At 36.7% G+C, this 22,361-nt stretch overlaps 1 long non-coding RNA gene across 3 annotated transcripts in view; it reads left to right on the top strand.

Moving 5' to 3' along the window:
- The window catches only part of LOC117410676 (uncharacterized), a 28,009-nt gene extending 7,358 nt beyond the window's left edge, over positions 1 to 20,651 (top strand). The window contains exons 3-4 of one of the 3 annotated variants that reach the window (XR_009328931.1): positions 13,030 to 13,231; positions 17,538 to 20,651. This is a non-coding gene — a long non-coding RNA (uncharacterized LOC117410676). Of the gene's footprint in view, positions 1 to 13,026; positions 13,232 to 17,537 lie in introns of all 3 variants that reach the window. The other 2 variants (XR_009328930.1, XR_004545717.3) reach the window with 2 other exon arrangements.
- The last annotated feature ends 1,710 nt before the right edge of the window (positions 20,652 to 22,361 follow it).

Below are 22,361 nucleotides of genomic sequence, written 5' to 3'. Positions count from 1 at the left end.
TTCCCCAGTTGTAGTCAACACTTTCTCTTTGACCTCAGCCATCAGTCTGTGCTTCTGGGGTGGTGTCTGGTCCACAATTTTCCCTTTCTTTTACTTTATTACTCCATTGTGTTTTGATTTGACAGTCTTTTTTCCTCTGTTTTACAATTTATACATCTATCTACACTCAATTTCCCGCCTACTGGGCAATGTCCAAGTATATGAATTTTAGGAAGAGAGGTTTCCTGGAAATAGCAGCACCCTTGCCTTCAAGATGAGCATTTCCACTAAGGCACAACCTCTTCTGATTAATCCTGAAGTGAGAACTTATTTGGAGTTTCCACGATCATTAGTTACAAGTGTGTTTGGAGACGCATGTACTGTATGCAGTCTGTATTGTAAACCTCAATGAATAACACTCAACAGTGTGTGTGGTCACTCGTAGTGTATTACAAGACAAGTGGAATCTCTCTGCCATTCACTTTGATTGTGATTACAAATCCTGTTACCATGGGATTGATACGGTACAGTTTGGATAAACAAAGGTCATCACAGAGCCGAATGACTCACAACAGAAGCTGGACCGTAAAATAAGAAAAGACCAAAGCACTTGTCATATACAGTAACAGGTATGACTAGAGTACAGATCTAGTATACTTGAAGAGTCCATGTCAGATTGTATCCACTGGAAAGACTGTTATCTCCCTGTACACTGGGTGCGCTCAGTAGTTATTGCAAAAATACTATATATTAAACCTGAGATATGTGAAGCACAAGACAAAGCCAAGTAACTTCATTATGCAAAAGGACACAAAAAAACTAAGTCTAGCACTTCTACATTGGCCAATCTAAAAGTGCATAGGGATTGGGAGAGGGTGGTGGAGAAAGTGAGAAGGCTGCAGTGGTGGAAATGGCTGCTCCCACAGATGCTCATTGTTAATAACTTGGCCTCTAGCTTGTGGCACAGATTTCTCTGTTTGGACCACCCACAGTTGTTAGTGAGACAGGTCCAGGCTGTATTGCTGGATTTTTTCTGGAATGGAGTGCACTGGCTCGGGCTTATAGATCTTCGAGCAGAACAGTGGCCTTTAGGTTGCAGGCCCTGCAGAGGCTGCTGTACTCCCCTGAGCATCTCTCCTAAAGGCAGCTTGCCTGCACCTTACTGCAGCAGATAGGGGGCTGGGGCTGGCTAGGCATGGACAGACTGGAGATGGCCTGACTGCCAGACTATATAGGAGCCTGCTGAGGGCATGGCAGTGGTTGTGCATTGAGCAGAGGGACACACACACATCAGCCTTCTTTGGCTTTTAGAAGAGCCATTAGTATACAATTCATTTTTGACATGTGATATTGTTTAGTCTTCTACCTTTATTGATCATCTAGTTATAAAGCTCAGAGCCCTTTTAGAGTTCAACCTCTACAGCTGGGTGATACCTCAGCTCTAGGGCTGTGGTCTTTCCGTACTGCTGAGCATTTCCTCATCCAGGTGCATGCTGCTCTGAGCCAGCTGTTCAGGGAACAGAGAGCCCAACACACCGATTCCCCTTTCCATCACTGTTAGTGTCCCCAGCAGTCAGTCAGGTTTCTGATGAGCAGGGCCCCATACTGACTGCAGAGGGTCTGAGAGATTCCCCCTGTGCACAGTAGAGGGGAAACAGCTGTATAGGGAGTGTGTGAAAGTCTGTCACCAGCAGTAGCTCAGAGCACTACCAGACACACACTGGAGAGAGAGGCTGGGGGTGGAGGGACAGATAGTGCCAGATTGGTGAACCCTGTATAAGCCACCACTGCCAAAAAGATCGGGGGATCTGCAGTGGAGAATCTTGCATACATCATTGCCGTAAACTCCTTTGTGAGCATTATAAACCCTGGGGTGACAGACGCACAGAGGGAAACTGTTTACCATTGTTTTTTAATGCTGCACCAAATTACATCCTTTGCTGTTCTGAAAGAATTGCTTGGAGGATTTGGTTATCTTTTCTCCGATTATTATTTTTGGAATAATTATGCTTGTTAAAAATCACATGCAATGCCACAACACTGTTTTGAAACATGTTAAAACGTGAAGTTTGTGCTGAAAATCAAGATGCTGGGACAATGGTTTCACTCATTACTGTGATAAGCAAAACTGTTTTCATTACACATCAATGGGCTGATTGTTACACTGTTTGGAAAAAAAACAAATCTAACCCTGTAAAATATTTACAGTTACCACACTGGGTCCCTTTTGTATTCCTGATTTGAGCTCAAGTGTCCTGCTACTTGTACGAACAGAACAGAACACAGTTTTATTCAGCTAACAGTAACTCTTTGCCTGATGCACCATTGTAAACTCTCTCTGTTCCGCTCTTGAAACAGCATCTAGGGCAATCTTTCCAAAGACACATTAAACCCAGAGCGTGCACTCTTACTAATGTTTTTTAATGCAATTAGGCGGCACAAAGGGCTTGTTAAATTTGTAATTCTTAGACAGTTCTCCTGTGATTGTTTGCACTGTTTGGGACTTAAGCTGTATTATCTTTCTCTTTATAAAACTTTTACAAGTGCACTGTACTAAACAACAAAGCTGCTATCCTACTACAATAGCGGAATTTATTTGGGTAGCACATGCAAAAGGTGTACTTGATGCTTTTGTGACTGGGCTTTATGTCTGGAATATGGTCTCTAGTTTAAATAACAAAAGTGCATTCCTTACAGTGGTTACAAAGCAAGTATTTGGTGTTAAAGTTTTATGTTTAGCCTGATATTTTGTAGAATTTCACCCTTTTTTAGCACATTTAGACAGATTATGATGGGAAATAGCAGATACATGTATGAAATTAAACAAAAATTAATCAGCAGATTTGGTGTGCAATTCGTTAGACTATGAATTTGATTCTGATATATTGGCACACAATAATATCATAGAGTAAGCAAATTATCTGCATTATATTGCATTATATTCCATGCATACAAAGCCTGCATATATATATATATATATATATATATATATATATATATATATATATATATATATATATATATATACAGTGCCTTGAAAAAGTCTTCACACCCTTGAACATTTTTCACATTCTACTGCCTAAAAAATACAATTCAAAATGCATTAAAGTAGGAGTTTGTTTCACTGATCTACACAACATCATCTACACTTTCAACGTGAAAGAACAATTATAGAAATATTCAAAAAGTAATTAAAAATAAAAAACCAAAAAGTCTTGATTGCATAAGTCTTCACACCCCTTGAGTCAATACTTGGTGCAAGCCTCTTTTGCAGCAATAACAGCCATGAGTCATTTTGGATAAGTGTCTACCAACCTAGCACAGCGGGATGGTGCAGTTTTTGCCCATTCTTCTTGGCAGAATAGCTCAAGCTCTTTCAAGTTGGCTGGGGACTGAAGTCTTCAAGTCTTGCCACGGATTTTCTATAGGATTCAGGTCTGGGCTTTGACTAGGCCACTCGAGGACATTCACTTTCTTCTTGCTGAGCCACTCCATTGTTGCTTTTGCTTTGTGCTTAGGATCATTTTCCTGCTGAAAGGTGAATCTTCTCCCCTGTCCCAGGTCTCTGGCAGACTGGAACAGGTTTTCCTCTAGGATCTGCCTGTACTTTGCACCATCCATCTTTCCCTCGATCTTCACAAGCCTCCCTGTCCCCGCTGCTGCAAAGCATCCCCAAGACATAATGCTGCCACCACCATGCTTTACTGTAGGGATGGTGTTAGCAGGGTGATGTGCCGTGTTTGGTTTACGCCACACATATCGCTTAGCATTGAGACCAAAAAGTTCCACTTTGGTCTCATCAGACCACAAAAACTTCTCCCACATGCGTGCAGTGTTTCTTTGCAAAAGCTATGCAGCACATCATATGGCTTGTTTTCAGCAGTGGCTTCCTTCTTGCCACCCTCCCATACAGGCCATGTTTGTGCAGTACTTTTGAAATTGTTGAACATTCAACATTTTCCCCAATCTCAGCCCCAATCTCTGTAGTTCTTTTAAAGTAATCTTATGCCTCACAGTGACCTCCCTCAGCAGTTTCCTTAAGCCACGGCTACTGACTTTGGAGGGACGGCCTGATCGAGGCAGTTTCTTGGTGGTGCCAAACTATTTCCACTTTACAATGATGGACCTGATAGTGCCCCAAGGGATATTCAAAGACATTGAAAGTTTCTTATAGCCTTCCCCCAATCTGTACCTTTCAATAACTTTATCCCAGAGTTCTTTTGGCAGCTCCTTGTTTGGCATGTTTTGCCATTTGCTTCAAATTCACTTCATACAACAGAAACAGCTTGATTCTAATCAGTTGAACTACTGTGATTGGACACAGGTGAGCTCTATTTAACTTATTATGTGCCTTGTTAAGGCAATTTGTTGTACCTGAGCTAATTTGGGTTTGCTATGACAAAGGGTGTGAAGACTTATGCAATCATGACGTTTTGGTTTTTTTTTTGTTTTTAATTACTTTTTGAATATTTCTATAATTGTTCTTTCACGTTGAAAGTGTAGATGATGTTGTGTAGATCAGTGAAACAAACTCCTACTTTAATGCATTTTGAATTGTATTTTTTAGGCAGTAGAATATGAAAAATGTTCAAGGGTGTGAAGACTTTTTCAAGGCACTGTATATATATATATATATATAAACAAGCATGTCATACTGTACGTCCAACAACCGCAGCTGGAAATTCAAAATTAGAGCTATAAGCAAGGAAGGAAATAAGACTCATATGGCATAGCAGTTTCCCCCATTCCAGGTTTTACTACTTGATTAGCTACAGTGTATAGAAACAAGCTCTGGTGTGTCCTATTAAACTCATAGTAAAACCAGGAATGGCTCAAACTGCTATGCAATGGGGGTATTATTTCCATCCCTCCTATAAGTATAATACAAGTTGATGATCATGACATATATCAACAGTATTACAGAATAGTGTAGAATAAGAATCAGCAATGAAATGTTTATTCACAATTTAATTAGCAACTCCCCAGATTAATGCAAAAATGTAAGTGTGACATAGCAAATGAACACATGTTCGGACAGACAAACCCCCCCATATATACCAAATATCAGAAATCATGCTAAATAATGTTAATATCAAGTTTCCTGACAACTGAATGAGTGGTTCTTCAGATTTAAACCTGCGTACGACTGCCTCCACTATATGGGGACAATGAGTTTTGTGTACATGACATTTAACAGCTTGTACATATCTTGAAGGTTAATGACAGTTATTAAAGGCAAACTACTTTGTGGCAATTTGACTATTTTCTGGGTCAATTCACAAGTGGTATAGAGGGTCCCTGTATATTCTATATGGAACCATATGTTTCTTTCAGAGTTTTCTATCTTGGTTTGTATACAGAAGGGTTCTATAGAACAGCAGGTGAGGGGTATCCTGGAAAAATGTGATATTTTACTATTTCAGAACTCTGGCTCATGAAACAAAATCATTTATAAGTTGGAACCTTAAAACAATCTTCCAATATGAACCTAAAATGTTTGATTCGATTTAATTAAATAGGGTTCAGTCCATGTAAAATGCAATGCCTTCCTTCAGCTGTTCAGCTGTTCAGCTGTTTAAATATTCTGATTATTACCTTTTTTCACCATGCATGACCAATGTGTTTCCCAGTTGATTGTAAAGAGGATTAAAATAAAGAATAAAAAAAGTTCCTTGTTGTTGCTCATTGAGGTTATTGGGTTAACAAAAGACACGTCTTCATCTCTTCAAATGATTCCCAACAAATGCTGTGAAATTGATTCTAGAAAATGAAGTTAGTGGTATTCAACTGGATTACAATAGCAGAGGTGGGCGATACAATCACACCCCCATCTTTCAAACTGGCAGCAGGGTATATTTGGATATATTTTAGTCACATAGGACTGTTTGTATTACTTTATAGAGCAGTCAACTTCAAATGAGATTTTCTGAGGTTTTTTTTTTTTTTTTTTTTTTTAGCTTTTGATTATGTTTACTATCATTCTGAGTGGTTTTTATGGTACTTTCTGAAACATATTTTTTTAAAAGGCTGGCTTAGGTGCTTTGAATCTGTGTTCAGGAGCTGCTCTTCAGTTCTAGTTGGCTGACATGAACGTATGCATTGTAGACTAAATTAGCCAACGTGCAGGCACACACATTAATAAATGCAGGTGAAACCAGCTATATGTTGTTGGCTTATTTTTCCTGCTGCTGTCCAGATAATATTTTGAGCCACAATTCAGTGGTCACATTCAGCTCTTGTATTAGCCAAGGAGGTTGCATATATATGTGGAGCAGTTTTTGTTTTATTATTATTATCTAAGACTACCTTTTTAATGTTCACTTTATATCAAATGCTAAAACTACTACAAGATCTAAATATGATAACAGTGTCAAGTGAGTCTGGCAGAACTTCAGAACGTTAATGTTGATACTTTTTATTTAAAAAAAAAAATCTGTATAATATTTTGCTCCTCAAATAATGTAAACCTCTAGTCCTGCAAAAATGATAATTTTATGACAGGAACATCTCTGCAACCATCACCGAAAGTCAAGCTGACATTGGACTATGAGCCATATTCATGTCAACCTAAATTGCAGTTGCCCTGACTGAATGACATTTTTTATTTGAAAATTAATATATATTTTTATTGGAAAAATAGTTCCAATAAATGTAATAGTTCCAATGAATTCAATAGATAAACAAATTATTTTAATAATAAATTAAATGAATTCAAATAAATTAAATCAATTATCAGAATAATTTCAGTATTTGTCTCACGAAGTTGACTGTACCAGGGAATGTACAGTTTTCTAAATTAAATGGCTGGTTACACAGTTGGACAGATTGTGTAATAGATGGCACTGTTTGGTGAGTAGGGAAGTTTGATTCTGCCTTTGTTTACGAGTTTGACGACAGTACTCCAGAGAGGATGTAACTCCAGGACTTCCTGTCTTTCTCAGCTGGTACCCAAGCGGTTACTTTTAAAATTATTGCTGTCGGTTCCATTACCGAACTGTTCTGGTCTAAATCCTCCAGTAATATGTGGACATTGGAGTCACCAAACAAGTTAAAATTTACATGGAGGAAGTCTGACAATGTATTATTATTTTGTTTTTATTGAGAGGAAAAAATGGCGGCCAATTTAAAATAATTTTTTTAAACGCTTGGCGCAATAATATCTGTTTGTAAAAAGTCTTAGTTGCTGGGACTTGTTTTTTCCTGTTGGTTGTACTGTAATAATTCAATGGCTTGGAATGCCTATCAGCCAATCAGGATGCAGATATCTCCCAACCCATTTTATTTAACTACTATAATACCAGTAATATTAATTGAGTCAGGAAACAAATACAGGGGTAACAAGATTGTGTATTGATTTTCTGTTATAATATAAGAATGTAGCCAAAACAAGGCAGCCATCTGCTTTAATGTGGAGAGCGGGAGGTGGTGTGAAAAACGAAACAAGATGACACAGGGGGAGTGTCAGGTAAGAATAAGTAGCTTGTGTTGGTTTCTGATTGCCTGTAAGATTATTTAGGTCCCTTTCCTGAAATTGCAATACTTTTTAAATATTAATAAGAAAAACAACGAAAGACATATATTGTAAGTATTAAGACAACAAAGTTGAGAAAAAAAAGACAAATCAGTATTGATTTTCACAAACTGTTTTTGTTTACAAGAATCTTTCATAAATCAATTTATACAATCAGACACATGTTCAATGTAAATCAACTTGAAAAACTAAGTTAATGTAGTATTGATAATAATCTTTATATTTTTCCTCTGTATTGCTTTCATATTTTACACTGACTTTCACAGGCAGTATTTAATTGAAGTGACAAAACATCAAGATACTGTAAATGATCTGTTTAGGATGTTTGCTTACTGTTTAAATGCTTAAACATGTACACAGCCTTAATTGAAAGTAATTTTCAGCACACTGAGAAAAGTCACAAGAAGTTCTGTGAAGGCGCGAAGGACTGAAGGGGATTTGAATTCTATAAGTGGGTAGTATTAACCTTGCAGATGATCCAGAGGCTTTTGAGGATCTCTAACGGTTCTGCCTTAGCTTTGGGTGTGTGTGAAGCATCCACTAACATGTTTGAGCCAGGCTTCGACGCCGTTTCCACACAAAGACCCCTTTCTTCTGTTCCTGGCGAATATCCAGGGCAGCCTTGGAATGCCTGACCCCCAGACCCATCATTAAGGACAGTGTCAAGCTCAGAGATTCAGCAGTAATGGACTATAACAAACTAAGGCTCACTGACCCGTGAGCTTTAATAGGCTGAAGAAAGAAAACTTATTTGGGTCAGCTCCTGCCTTTTTACAAAACACTGGCACAGAGAAATGGCGAAATAAAGATATACAGAAAAAGTAACCATGTTTAAAAAAAAATGCTTCTTAGATCACTGAGAGACAGCTTTTTTCTTTCTTTTTTTTTTTTAAAAACCATAAACAGATTATATACCATAGTTACTTTGACCCTTTGTGACAGGGTGGCTGAGTGGTGACGTCACGGCAGAAGCAGGCACGAAAACAAACTGACACCAATACTGCAGTTCAAAAGAAAGAGTCGGCTGTGCCGTTTTTTTTCAGCAAAAATAAATAAAATATTTAAACAAAAACACTGGCGCTCACAGAGCAAAATAAAAGAGTAAACAAAAACAAATCTCGAACACAAAATCAACAATAAGTAATAAATAAACCATACAGGTCAGGCTGGGCAGTCGCTGTCACTGTTCCTGTATGTTATAATTTAATTTAGTTTCGTTTTCACACGATCGCTCTCGCTCTCTCCACTCCTACAACACCCACCTCGAGTGCCGAGAGCTGCAGGCTTTTATTAAGGTGAACCATCTCCCAATTAGCAACTAAATTAATCCCGTAATTAATTCGGGAGATGGTTCACCTTCTGCACGAGTTTTTTAAACTGTGGATGGGACTACCCATCCACGCTAAACAAAATATATGCATTTTATTTTTGGCATATAAACATAATGTACTGTATATCCATCACAGCAGGCAGCTGGAGCTCTTTCTTCACAAAGCCTTCCAGCACTGTGTTGATTTGTTGTAACTTGAGAAAGGAGACAGTGAGATAAATCAATAACTTCTTTCATTTTAGACAAGATGATCTGATCTTTCTGATCTAGAAGTAAAGTTTGTTGAAACACATTCAGAGCCCATTCATACCAGGAACACACTGGCCCAAATTCCATTCAATTTTTTTTTTTTTTTTTAGCAAAACAAAGATAATGTTATGAAACAAGACACTTAGACACACATAATTGCCCCGACACATATAATTATTAAAATATATGTCTATTTTCTATATACAACTTTTTTGTTCTGTAGTAATACTAAACAAAACATGTACAATTTAATAACAAATTTTTCGACTAGAAGTCGCAACGTCAATGGTTTTTTTTTTAAGTGCTGTACAGTGAAAAAAATAAAATAAAAAAATGGCAGAACCATAATAAGAAAAACATACCCAAAGGCAATAATAACGAGTACTGATTTTTTTTACTGTGTGCCAAATAAAAAAAATAATATTATTAAAGAAAAAGAAATCCAGTGAAAAAGGAATTACCCTTTTCTATATCAGTTAACTTGTTACAATAGAAAAGGCTGGTTTTACTTTGAATACACATCTGTTTTAGATGTGCAGTACAATGTTTGATTATGGAATAAACTGGTAGACACCATTTAGTCTTGTATGCACTGATATCGCTAGGATTTTTGAATTATGGGCATTTACTCCACTAAAATGTAAGTAACTTCTGTTTTTTGAAAGTAAAAGTTATATACTACAAGCTCTCTTAGGATGTGGAGTTAACAGATGAAAAGCAGGATAATGGTAAGATATTTATCAACTTGATTTAATGTTCCAGTGGTTATAATTCATAACTTATGTATTTACAATATGCTAATATAGCTTTATATGTTATATAGTAAGTTATAAACTGAGGTAATGACACAAGTTATACACATTTAGTACTATATATATTTTTGTGGGGTCATTTTTTGATGAAATTCATTGTGGGGTTCAACAATTTATTGTAGGTTTTAGGACCCCACATCCCGCATAATGGTTTATTTCTTTTTTATACCTGAGGAGAGTGTTGCCTCGTCTTTGATTTATACTGATCCCAGTAGGTGACAATGTTATCCCTCACAGTATTGCACAACAGTTTCAGGTGGGGTGTAAAGTTTGAACCGTCCGTGTCATCCATTTCCTTGGGTTTAAAAGATCTGGCCCATTTAGAATAATTCAGTCATTAAATTCTGCAAAATAAATAAATAAATAGCATCATTAAATTTCACAGCTTTTCAGTGCGCTGCATTGGGTTGCTCATTTCCAGTCCACACCTTTGTTAAAGTAATTTTTGATGGCGCTCCCCTGATGTATAAGTGACATATAAGCCTTGATATTCTTATTGCAAGCAGTATCTCAAAGATGATAGATCAAATTGTGTCAGTAAGATACATCCCTCGCTACAGCTGTAAATTCAAAATTAGTTTGATGAAAAAAGGTGATGACCATGGCGTATATCAACAATAAAAAATCGTAAAGATGAGGAAATGACATTGAATATATATATTTTTTTGTCAATTATTTTTTTATTATTTTCTCCCAATTTAGAATGGCCAATTCTTATTATTTTTTTAAGCTCAGCTCACTGCTACCACTCCTGCGCTGACTAGGGAGGGTGAAGACGAACACACACTGTAGCTCTCGGGCAGCTTACAGGCAAGCCCGCAGGTGCCTGGCCCGACTACAGGGGTTGCTGATGTGCGGTGAGCCGAGGACACCCTGGCCGACCTAACCCTCCCTCCCCTCGAGAGACGCTTTGCCAATTGTGTGCCGTCCCCTTGGAGCTCCCATCCTCGGTCGGCTATAGAGCGCATCCTGCACTCCACATGGAGCGCCTTTACCGGATGCTCCACTCGGGAGCCCAGGAAATGACATTGAATAGTTTAATGAAAACTATGATCACCTCCACTATATTCCCGTCACTAGGGATTTCATACTCTGCAGGGGATAATAAAAAATTCTCAACTTGAAATGTTATTAGATGTCATACACTTTGAAAGTCACTCATTTTGTGAACTTTTTGTTCTCTGTTTTAAACAGTCTCACTCATTAACACTAGAACTGCCATGGCAATCATTTTGATGGTTTGAGGTTTTCAAATTGAAATTATTTTGCGTGTCTGAAAGTTATGCGGTTGTCCGTTTATGACTTTTCCTAAATACATGTATTTTAGCGTGCACGGGGGCTGGTAGGTGCCGTAATCACACACGAAGACTAGCCACAGCGCTTCAGCAGAAACATTTCGATCAGAAAACTGCAAAGCAGCAGGCTGCTGCAGCTCAACCTGGATTCAGTGCTGCACCGAGTGACACACGCAAGAGAAAACATATGTTACCTTCATTTTAAATTAAAAAATAATTTCGTTTTTACAGTTTTGTATGTACATATACCTGTTTACACACTAGTTTCTTTTGAAATGTTTATTATTGTTTTTCATTTTTTTAAGTTGTGCTTTATATGTGATATGTGTTCATTTAAATAGTGTTTCGGCTGTGCAGATGTTTGATATGACGTGCTTGAATAAAACTTTTAAGTTGTATCCGATAGTTTGTCTTTCATTTTAATATTGATGTGTTTAAAAGGTAACCGTCATAATGACTGCCTGTGGTGGTTTCAGGTATGAGTATAACCGCGGTTGTTCTAGTGTTAAAGGGTCATTGGTCTTGTGTGGGTAATATGGGTGGGAATATTTATATATGTGCTGCTGCCCCTCTGAAACAACCTCGAGGCTTTGTGACTTGGAAAAAAGGACAGGTTTTCCCCTTGGCTCACAGAGAGCCACCCTTGTGGAGGTGAGACTGAACCGATCGACCTCCAAGGCTGGGAGGCAAGCGTTACTTCCCCCAGGGGAACCTATAATGGGCAGAGAATGGAAAAACGAAAGAGAGAGGATAGATTTGGCCAGGGGTCCCCTCTGGTTCACCATGAACCTTCCTGGAAGAGGACGAGGCCAGTATGGCTGGGCCTCCAAGGTTGAGAAGTCAGCTTCCCTTGCCCCCAAAAGAGGAACCCCGGCTCCCTGCAACAGCTCTACTGATGCAAAGAAAATAGAGGTTAATTAATATCATTTATATATATATATATATATATATATATATATATATATATATATATATATATATATATAAGAGTAATCTTACAGCTCAGTGGAGAAGAAAAAAAAACCCTGTGGGAGGAAACCTCTGTTGGTCCCTGGCTGTGGTCCTGGTCAGGTTGGGACCCGTTTATGAGTGTATTATCCAATGTGAAGCGAGATGCTGCTTTGGCTGAAAATATTTTATGATATTGGTAAACGATGGTGTCGCTGTACCTGACAGACAGTTCAACAATACTGAACAAATAAGTGTCCAGTTTCTGCCAGCAGTGGGGATAAACTTCACTTAAAACATCTCAGAGGACAGAAAAAGCAAGAACAAATTCACAATGTAAGAGTTTTTTGGAGCCGAGGATCCCGAAATTTAAGGGAAACAGACAAGTCTTTGCTGTCGATGACCCGATGATCTAGAAATTCTGATGTTGATCGGGCGGTCGGTGATTGAAGAAATAGACTCTGAATGATTTGCTTGATACAATTGGTGATTTGGAGACACAGGTCAAAGAAAGAATGAGGAGCAGCCGAAGGATTGGGTGAAATAGCAGGCGGGAAATGTGAAGTACAAAGATCAGGAGTCCGTATGACAGGGGAGGAGCGTCTGCTGACAAGCCTGATTCGCTGAACGTGTGGGAAAGAGGTTCTGCTGAGATGGATTGGCAGTACAAAGTAAATAAAGAATTCTAATTGTTCACTGACGGAATTTAAATTCCTTTTTTAAAGAGGGCCAATCTTTAAAGAAAAGCAGCTGGAGAATCATCCTGGTGGTGAAGGTGTTTAGAGTGCCAGGGAGGATTAGTAGCTTCGGAGACCTGGATGACCAGGACAGCAGGAGTGGGCACAGCGGGATTATTATTATTATTTATTATTTATTTCTTAGCAGACTCAGCGGAGGTTGAGGTGGTGGATCCAGTGGTGTCAAGGGTACATGGGTCAGCGGCGTTGTTGGATGGAAGAGAAGAAGCAGGACGGACAGATTTCTTCAAAAATGTTTTGCTTGGATTTTGAGTTGAAGGATGTCCTGAAGGAGAAATGCAGTCCCCATTTGAGAATTCAGATTCCAAAAAGAAAGAAAAGTGCAGCGGGTGAGATGCCATCTGAATTGATAAACATAAAATTACATGATTGAGTCAGAATCTGCAGGACTGTGTAGCAATACACAAACAAAAAAGCAAGACAGAGAATAAGGGAGTGACTTGGGGTTTAAATAGTGAGACTGACAGATATTTTGGTGGGACAGAACTGGGGAGGAGCCCTAGGTCCTGACCCCTGAACCGGATCCAAAGTTACAAATCAATACAAACATATTTCATGCTTTGCTTGTAGCTCCTATTCGATTACCATATACATCAAAAGACAAATGACGTGCTTTAAAACACTAAAAAGCTATTGGAATCCCACAAACACCTTTTTTATTATTAAACTACTACATTGAAAAATACATAAAAGTACACAAATAAATGTCTTCTGGACAGAGCACTGGATAGTTATCTATCACAAACTCTTATATTAGATACCTTGGTTTAGTGATAATAAGAATGAAAAGTGAGTAGTTTAGGGGGTTATCAGCACAAATGTTTGTACATACCATGTGAAAATGAAATGTCATGTTTTTTTTAATGAACGGACACAAGTAAAGGAAAAAAGACACAGATTACAGCATTTTAAAATGGAAAAGCAGTCTTTTACTTTTGTATGTAATGCATGTTCAACATCTCAACTGCTCATAAACTACTTTAAACAGCTGCATTTTTGTTCATAGTTCTTAAATCAAATTGGTAAGAAAGACAAAGCCAAACTGAACATACAGGTAAGAAATACTATTCTGACAGTGAAACATTCATAAATATTAAACTATTACAGAGAACACTTTGAAGCAAATTCATGTAATATTGTTTAAGGTTACATGAAGCACTTTATTAAAGATTTAAACAGGCCTTCTTCAAAGTAAAGTCTTGTCTTTAATTACTTAATTTTGATTGAACTACTGCAAGGTTAGGTCAGCTTTAGGAAACTGTAACCATTTCAAATTAAATGAAACATATTTAGGTGATTTATTATTAATTCATTCCGGGCTGTATCTAGGAGGTATAGCACTACAGTTAGTTAAATATACTGAATTAATAATAAGCAAAATGCTTTTCCTCACTGTAAGCTTGGTAAAGCAAGAACTATATACTTTTTATATGTATTTAGTTTCCAGGAGGCTATGAATCACATGTGTTTTTAAGCAGACAATAATTGTAAAAGTGTATGCTGTTAGAGTCTACCTTAGTGATCTAATGAAAGTAAACAGTTCCTATAATCTCCAGTGCTTGTTTCAAACAATGTATAGCCTCTGCCTTTTTCAGGTCATAAACAGTGTAGACATAAAGAGGTTTGACAATAGAAAACCCCGAAATAAAACTATTGTGTCTTTATGAAAGTAGCAAGAAACAGCTTAGTTGCAGTGTTGTTATGAGTGGTTTCTTGCTATTTTTATTCTGCACTCGCACTTGCTTCAAAATAGGGCCTGAGTGTCTAAACTGTTCTGTTGCTCCACTCCATCAAAGTCTGTCAGATTTGCTATCTTTCCAAACATGATGGAAACAAACGTGTCACTATTGTATGTCAGGTTCCTTGCCAGAGTAATGTAATACCACACCCACAATTAATTTTCCTCTGTTTGTAGGTGCACCGAAACCTTAAAGGTGCAGAATATATAAAAGAGATAATTAGAACAGGGAGATGCAGTTTTAATTTATTACAGAATATTTGTAAGGGTTCAATTTGCATAACAAATTGATTTAGTCATGAGTCATATGAGGGTACCACATGTGCTCCTTATTCTCTGTCACATATCCTTGTGGCCGAGCTGTTGTTGCAGTGACGTGTGGGTAATGATGTCACGGACCAGGAAGTAAACAGAAACCAAACAATGGATGGAATGGCGGTGGTGAAACTGAACCCGATGGCGCTCAGCGTTTTATTAAATAAATAAACCAAAAGATTTAAACAGAACAAAACACTCTAAACAAAAGGGCACATTGGCCAAACAAATAGAAATAAACAAATAAGCGTGCTGGTTTTACCCCAGCATCATACTTAGCAGTTGTTTATATTTTAAAAACCCGTCTCGCCTCTGACACTCTCTCCGAGGGTAGAGAGCTGAAGGTTTATATACAGTGACCATCTCCCGATTAGCAACAATTAATCAATGAATTAACTCGGGAGTTGGTCACCGTCTGCACGAGTTAAATAAGGATGCGTGACTGTCAGCTAGCTTAATAAATCACTAGCTTATCAGTCACGCATCCTCACAAGGTTTTTAAAATACAAAAATAATAACAAATACGCTGCGCTTTTATCCGCGCCGCAAATAATAATACACATAATACCAAAACAGTGCACATATATATATATGGGCAGGACATTCTGCCACAATCCTACATACACACACCTTTATTCTTAATAATAGGTCCGACAGCTATTCTCAGTTAACTGGGTCTCACTATGAGTGGCTGACCCACACACACATGTTCTGTTAATACAGAGATGAACTGAAAGACTTAAAGTTCTTGCTCTCACCCCTAGATGTTCTTTTCACGGTTGGAAAACTCCCAACCTTACAATATACATACTTTTGAATCAATGTAACATCTTCTTCATTATAGAAGGAATAAAATATTTGTAGGGCAAGTCCTTCAGCTTTGTAATTTTCAACAATGCAAACTAATTAAATAATGCCCAAGGATAGCAGAAGTTTTGGTTCAGCTTAGGAGGCCTATTTGCTCCTTGGCAAAGCATTGATTTATTTGTGTCAGTCCAATCCATATGGCGATACCTCTGGGACAAACAGCATGGGTAAGTCTTCCTTAAGAATGTAGACAAAATTAACTCATTAATAGAATGTTAAATTGATCTCAATATGGAACATCATAACCCCAAGCCTTGATGTCTCCTGTAGTGTATTCTACATAAACAATGTTGCAACACAGGTTTCTACAAAAGAGTAAAAACACAGTGGGGTAGGGGCTCTTGTTTTCTTTAAAAAAAAGATGTTCCACTGTCATTTTTAACACACCAGATCAACTTAAAACGATTTTTACCACAGAACCAGACCCCAGAAGTATAATATGTTATACAAATAAAATTTGTTGCCATTATTGCAAAACAAGCACTGTAATACAGTATTTAGCAATTTACAAAAATCATTCCAAAACCAGTTCTCAGTCCATGCTAAAGTAATTTTTTGCACTGCAATGGGTTTAAACCCGAGACAGAAATGGCGTTTAAAACAACTACAACAATAACAACAACAACAGAGTGCACAGACACACAAATTGGCTTTGGAGGTCAGCAAAAAAAAATAATTTAACGGTACAACAATTATATGAATCCTTTCTTGATTTCTTTTATTGAACATGGTTAAACTGGGCCTCTTGTCTTTTTAAAATCTGCAACTGAATTAATTCTGGCCTGCTAAGAGCTGAGTTTACATTTTAGACCCATACTAAAATGTGCATTGATTAGTTTCCATCTGTACTGTTCAGTTGGTAGCAGCATGTATGAATGACACATGTCAGAGGTCCAATATAATCAATGCACATAACATGAATGTTTTGTTTTTGATTTGTTAAATTTCAATACAGACATTCTTCAATGGTCAAGTTGTGAATGATATTTAAATATGTAACAATGATTTATTTTATAGATTAGATTACAACTATTATTCCTTACTGATCTATTGTAACCACTGAATAAACACATGTTGATAAATACTGAAATTATTAGGTACAATTCATTACTATATGCTGCCGTGTAGGTCTAATGGATGAAAAGCATTCACAATAATTCATTTTATTAAGCTCTTTTAGTGAACAAAAAACAAAACAAAAATTGTTACCTTGCAAAAATGAATTTTAAGAATGGAGGCATGAGTTCAGATAGCTCACCTCTTCTAGATTTTCAGTCACACACTAGAATGTGTCTCAGTACAAAATCCATACCTTTAAATGTGCTATTATGCCACAACAAAGGGGTCTGTAAAATATGATATGACTGAGAAAGAGTACACGTTAAAACTTTAGTTTAAGGATCCATTATAAATAGTCAATAATACATAAAGTGTTCTAAACAACATTATAAATCTTGTATAAGAAATCACCCTATCACTGTTAAGGACTTGACTAAACTCCAATATGTCATATACAGTGTACACATTTCATCCTGTGTATAAAACATAAGTAAAAAAACAAAAAAACTGCTTTTTCTTGTAACCTTAGGGTCCAATTCAGGGGGCAGGAGCCTGGGCTCCTCCCCTGTTCTGTCCCGCCAAAATATCTGTCAATCTCCCTATTTAAACCCCAAGTCATGCCCTTATTCTTTGTCTTATGTTTTTGTTTCCTCTAGCCTCCCTTCCTCCTCCACTTTGCTGCGCCATCCCTGCAACGATCTCCCTCTGAAGGTAATTGAAGTTTGCTTCCCAACCGTAGACCCAGCCGCGCAGGCCTTGTATAAGAACAAACACAAAGGACATGGATATATGTTACCCCATTGACCTCTCCAGGGGAATATGAAGAAGTGATTTCATGTTAATATATGTTTTATTATTGCAATGTATGGTTTATACTGTAAAGAAGAGTCTCCTTGCATAATTAGTCATAATTTCTAGTACAGGCTTACAGTATACGCAGCCAAGCGTATCACAATAATGAAGCAGTTCAGGAGATCCCCTTAAAAATGAGACATGTTAGTATAGTAATATCCTGGTATGTATGAGTTTGGTTCAGTAGCATTGAACTGGGGAGCCCTCCTATTTTGAAGTCTTTGGACTGCTGCGCTTACCAACAAAATAACAAGTCTTTAGCCGGCTCCCTGCTGTGCCACTATCTCATTTTCCAATTTTATAACACAAATTAGATTGTTTAAGAGCATATGCATACTGGAATAGTAATACTGGAGGCAACCAAGGACAAAGACAGTGTAGAATTGTTCTATATTTGTGTTTTTTTAACAGCAAATAAAAACCATGCTCCTTTCCATGGAAATGCACGTAGAGCATAGTGAAATTGCTACCTAACTGTATATTCATGCTTTTGACAGAATAAGACGTGTGTAAAAAACTGGGGACATTTTAAAAAGTACATTTCTATAGGAATGTATACACAAGGGTGTAGTACCACCATGGGCATATGGGGCTGATAAGTCTGCTAGAGATACCTGATCATTCTACCTCTTATTATTAGTCTTAGTATCTGTATGCCAGATTGTTTTTCATCCATCGGACCTACAGTACACAATAACTAGTGTTCCGCATTTCAGGTTTATTCCAAATTTTACTGAAAAATTACAGGATAGACGTCGGTTTTTACTGATTTATACCCCTATTTTTTGTCTATTATTCAATATTTCCCCAGTACTATTTTCTAGGAAATACACACTATTTTAATTAAAATGCAGTTTTATTTTGACTCCGACATTGTAATAAGCAGCCCTACACTAGGATACAGCAGACGTCAATTTTCTTTTATATTTATGATTTCAATGCGAATAAACTTGGCTTGTCATGTTCATACCTTCTGTAGATACTACTTCCGTCAGTACCAGCTAACTTGGGAAAATGTGGCTTCGACTTGCACAGATTCTGCTTCATGTCCCCCAATGCCAGGGACATTAAAACCATCAGAAACCAGAACTGCTACGCATCATATGTAAAGTGTGTATACTGAGATTTTTTCTCCACGATTCTTACCGATGTTTCAATTTAAAACAATTTTTTTTTACCGATTTTATCCCTATTTTAATATATGTAAAAAAACTCTGAAAAATTCCCGGAATTATTTTTTAAAGATAAAAAACCAAAACGCAGAACACTGACAATAACTTACAGCACTTTTTGAGTTTTGCAGATATCCAGAGAACTGCTTGTCTAGTTGTAATGAAACCGGATAAGGACCTTCTTTAGAACAAGTTCTATATCATAATCTGTGGATATATGGAGGTTGTTTATCTGTTCTTCTAGCTGTTTATCTGTATGTTTGGATAGAGATCATATTAATCAACGTTTCAAGGTACTATTGTCTCTAATTTTAAATTTACAGCCGTGGTTGTTCAGGTAAATTGTTAATGGAAGTCTGTAGCAAAGCTTCCAGAATGGAGTGTTCACTTTAGAGACATGAAATACAAGGCTTTATTCAGTCTTACAAAATGAACTGCCAAAGGAGTGCTTTCTATCATCTCTTTATGGTCTGGTCTACTTTCTCCATTATGACTGACTTGCAACAAGATGGTGCATCTTTATTATAGAATACATGCCAGGGATATCATTTGACAAACAAATGAATCAGTCATGTAAGCAACAGTGTGCATGTGTTACTATTTTATTTTTGATCAATCCCTGTTACAATTCAAGTGTTACAGTATACCTATAATTTTAATTACAAAATAATAACTGACTGTATGAGTGAAAAAAACGAAAGATCGTCTGTATTCCTGCTTTTGTTTTCAGTGCTTGTACACTTGTTGGTTCTCAGGCTATTCCAATGAATGTTTTTCCTTGTTCTTTACATATTGTTGGAATGCAGATATAGTTTTAATACACTGATGCTCCTGACTTAGTTCCAGAACACAAACCCCTGCAGCTACTGTGGGTTGTTATACAATGGTAGAGTTCTTTTCATTCTCTCAGTGTTTCTTAGATTATTCCAGAATCTGCATAACTTCCTAACGTGGAGCTTTCAATAAGCCATTTATCGTGTGATTTATCTTGAGATATCTTACTTTTTCAGGGCAGCAAGGCAACCAAAAGCATAGTTTTAATATTACAAATACAGACTTGCATTCTACTGAAAATCCAAACACCCCGTTTCAAAGTAAGTGCTCAGGCAAAGGCACATTTTCTTTGAGGAATAGAACAATACAGTAGTTTATAGCAAGTTGCATTCATTTTAGAAATACTAAATATGAACGGTGTCTCTATCAGGGCAGAATAGCCCTATGTGTAAAAAGGGGCCAGGCCAAAGTCTGCTGATTAAATGGGTTGCGTTTATTGTATTATGATTTAAAATGTATTGTTTGTTTTATTTTAGAATGGGTGATTTAATGTATTGTTTTGTGGGTATTTAAAATAATGGTTTGTGTATTGTTTTAGTGTGATTATTTCTGTGTTTAGTTAAAAATGCAATGTTTTTGTTTGTTATTGTTTTGCAGTGTGGATGGGGTTAAAGCCTCCTCCCACTAAACCCGCGCAAAAGGTGACCATCTCCAGATAAATTAATTGATTAATTTATTGCTAATCTGGAGATGGTCACCAGTATAAAAGCCTGCAGCTTTTCTTGTTCAGTGTGGGTGTTCAGAAGGAGGAACGTGGGCGAGCGAGCGAAAATCTAAAACAAAAGTAAAAAGAAAAGAAAAGAAAACAATTGCTACTCGTAGTGTAAAACACCAGCACGGTACTTGTTTGTGTTTATGATATGTTATTGTCAAACTTTTATTTTGCTCTGTTTTTTTTTTATATATTTATTTTATGTTTGGTTTTGAATAAAAACGTCTCTGCTGTGCGCTTTTCACCCGTAGTACCTGTGTGTGTGTCTCTGTCAGTTTTCTGGTCTGGGAACATCATCACTGCCCTGTCACAGATGTCTATTATTGTATGGGTTATCACTTTGTGTAGTTTGGGTGAGAGGACGGTAACCAATACAAGTATATATATATATATATATATATATATATATATATATATATATATATATATATATTATATACATATATATACATATATATACATATATACAAGTATTGGTTTTCGAGAATTAGTACAATTACGAGTACAGGTAATGGGTTCTCTGACCACCCCTACAGAAAATCAATAACACTGGTATAAAAGGGGGATTGTTAAAAATTCTGCCTCAGTTCAATATCCTATAATACAAAAATAAAAAATAAAAACACCTGTTTACATTTGTATCTTCTAATATGTTATAAAATAAAGATGGTTTTGTCTTTAGAAACATTTGCTCTGGTAACCAGTGCTTAAAAAATAGGAAAACACAAGAAACTCTCAACCAGTTTTAAAAGGTTTCATAAACTGCAAACCTGACTTTTTCTTTAATTAATGAAAATGGGGTTAAAAAAACAGTCCTTAAAAATCATTTCTTAAAGTGTTGTGAATAGGACCCAAAGTTTCAAACAAACAAAATTAAAAATGCATGTCTTTTGAGGAAAAAAGAACTATGTTTCTATTGAAACATCTTTCTGATGTATTTTTTGTAATGAGGTCTCTCGTATTAAATATTAAAACACTGTCATAAATAAATAAATAAATAACCAAATAAATAAATAACAGGTCCGCTTTATCAAGGTCTGTACAGCAAAATGCTAATTACACTATTTATTGGTTTATATAATATAAAACTGTTGATCTTTCAAACAAAACAATAGACAACTCAGAATATTAATTTAAGGACTCAAAAGGGTTTTTTAAGATGCTTGTTACTAAGTATGTAAGATTATTAGTTGTATTTTTCCTCCGCAAATAATGGTGCAAAGGACTTGATAAATTAAGCCAAAATGTTCAAACGTTCCATTACATAATGTTCACTAATACTAAAAGGGCCAAAAGGCTGGTTTCACAGACCTAAGTGTAGGTGCACTAAGATGGGCCAGTCGCAGCGCAAACATACCGCAATTTGCATTTTCCTTGCGACACTTAAAGTGAAAATGTTGTCGTATGTACTGAGAGAAAATATGTTAATGAAGACAGCCACAATATACTAATTTAAATATTTGTTGAGTCTTCTTAGCGAGATCTCTAGCATTATACATTGCGAGAGTCACGCGACATTGTTCAGATAATTAACAGGAGTTGAGTTGTGGTTTGCTGCAGCAGAGGGTGCCCGAAGAATAACGTCTATGCATGCAAGGGTGCAAGAATCAAAATAACATTGTGTTTCTTAAATGTAAACGTGATCTGTACAATGCATTCTGTTCCATCTTCTTTTTACCTATTTTAATACTTGTCTATCTATCTATCTATCTATCTATCTATCTATCTATCTATCTATATATATATATATATATATATATATATATATATATATATATATAATTGAAAGGCAGTTTAATCCCATCCAAATCTATAATGGGCCAGCCACCTTCACCCCCAAATAAAAAATGTGTTTCTATCAAAAAGCTTTTCATAATCATACAGGAGTAGCCCCTTGCTAAACTGGATAT

The sequence above is a fragment of the Acipenser ruthenus genome, chromosome 6, assembly GCF_902713425.1.
Source record: "Acipenser ruthenus chromosome 6, fAciRut3.2 maternal haplotype, whole genome shotgun sequence".
NCBI classification, from domain to species: domain Eukaryota; kingdom Metazoa; phylum Chordata; class Actinopteri; order Acipenseriformes; family Acipenseridae; genus Acipenser; species Acipenser ruthenus.
The sequence above is the reverse complement of the archived record's forward strand: the minus strand, read 5'-3'. Positions and strand labels throughout refer to the sequence as shown.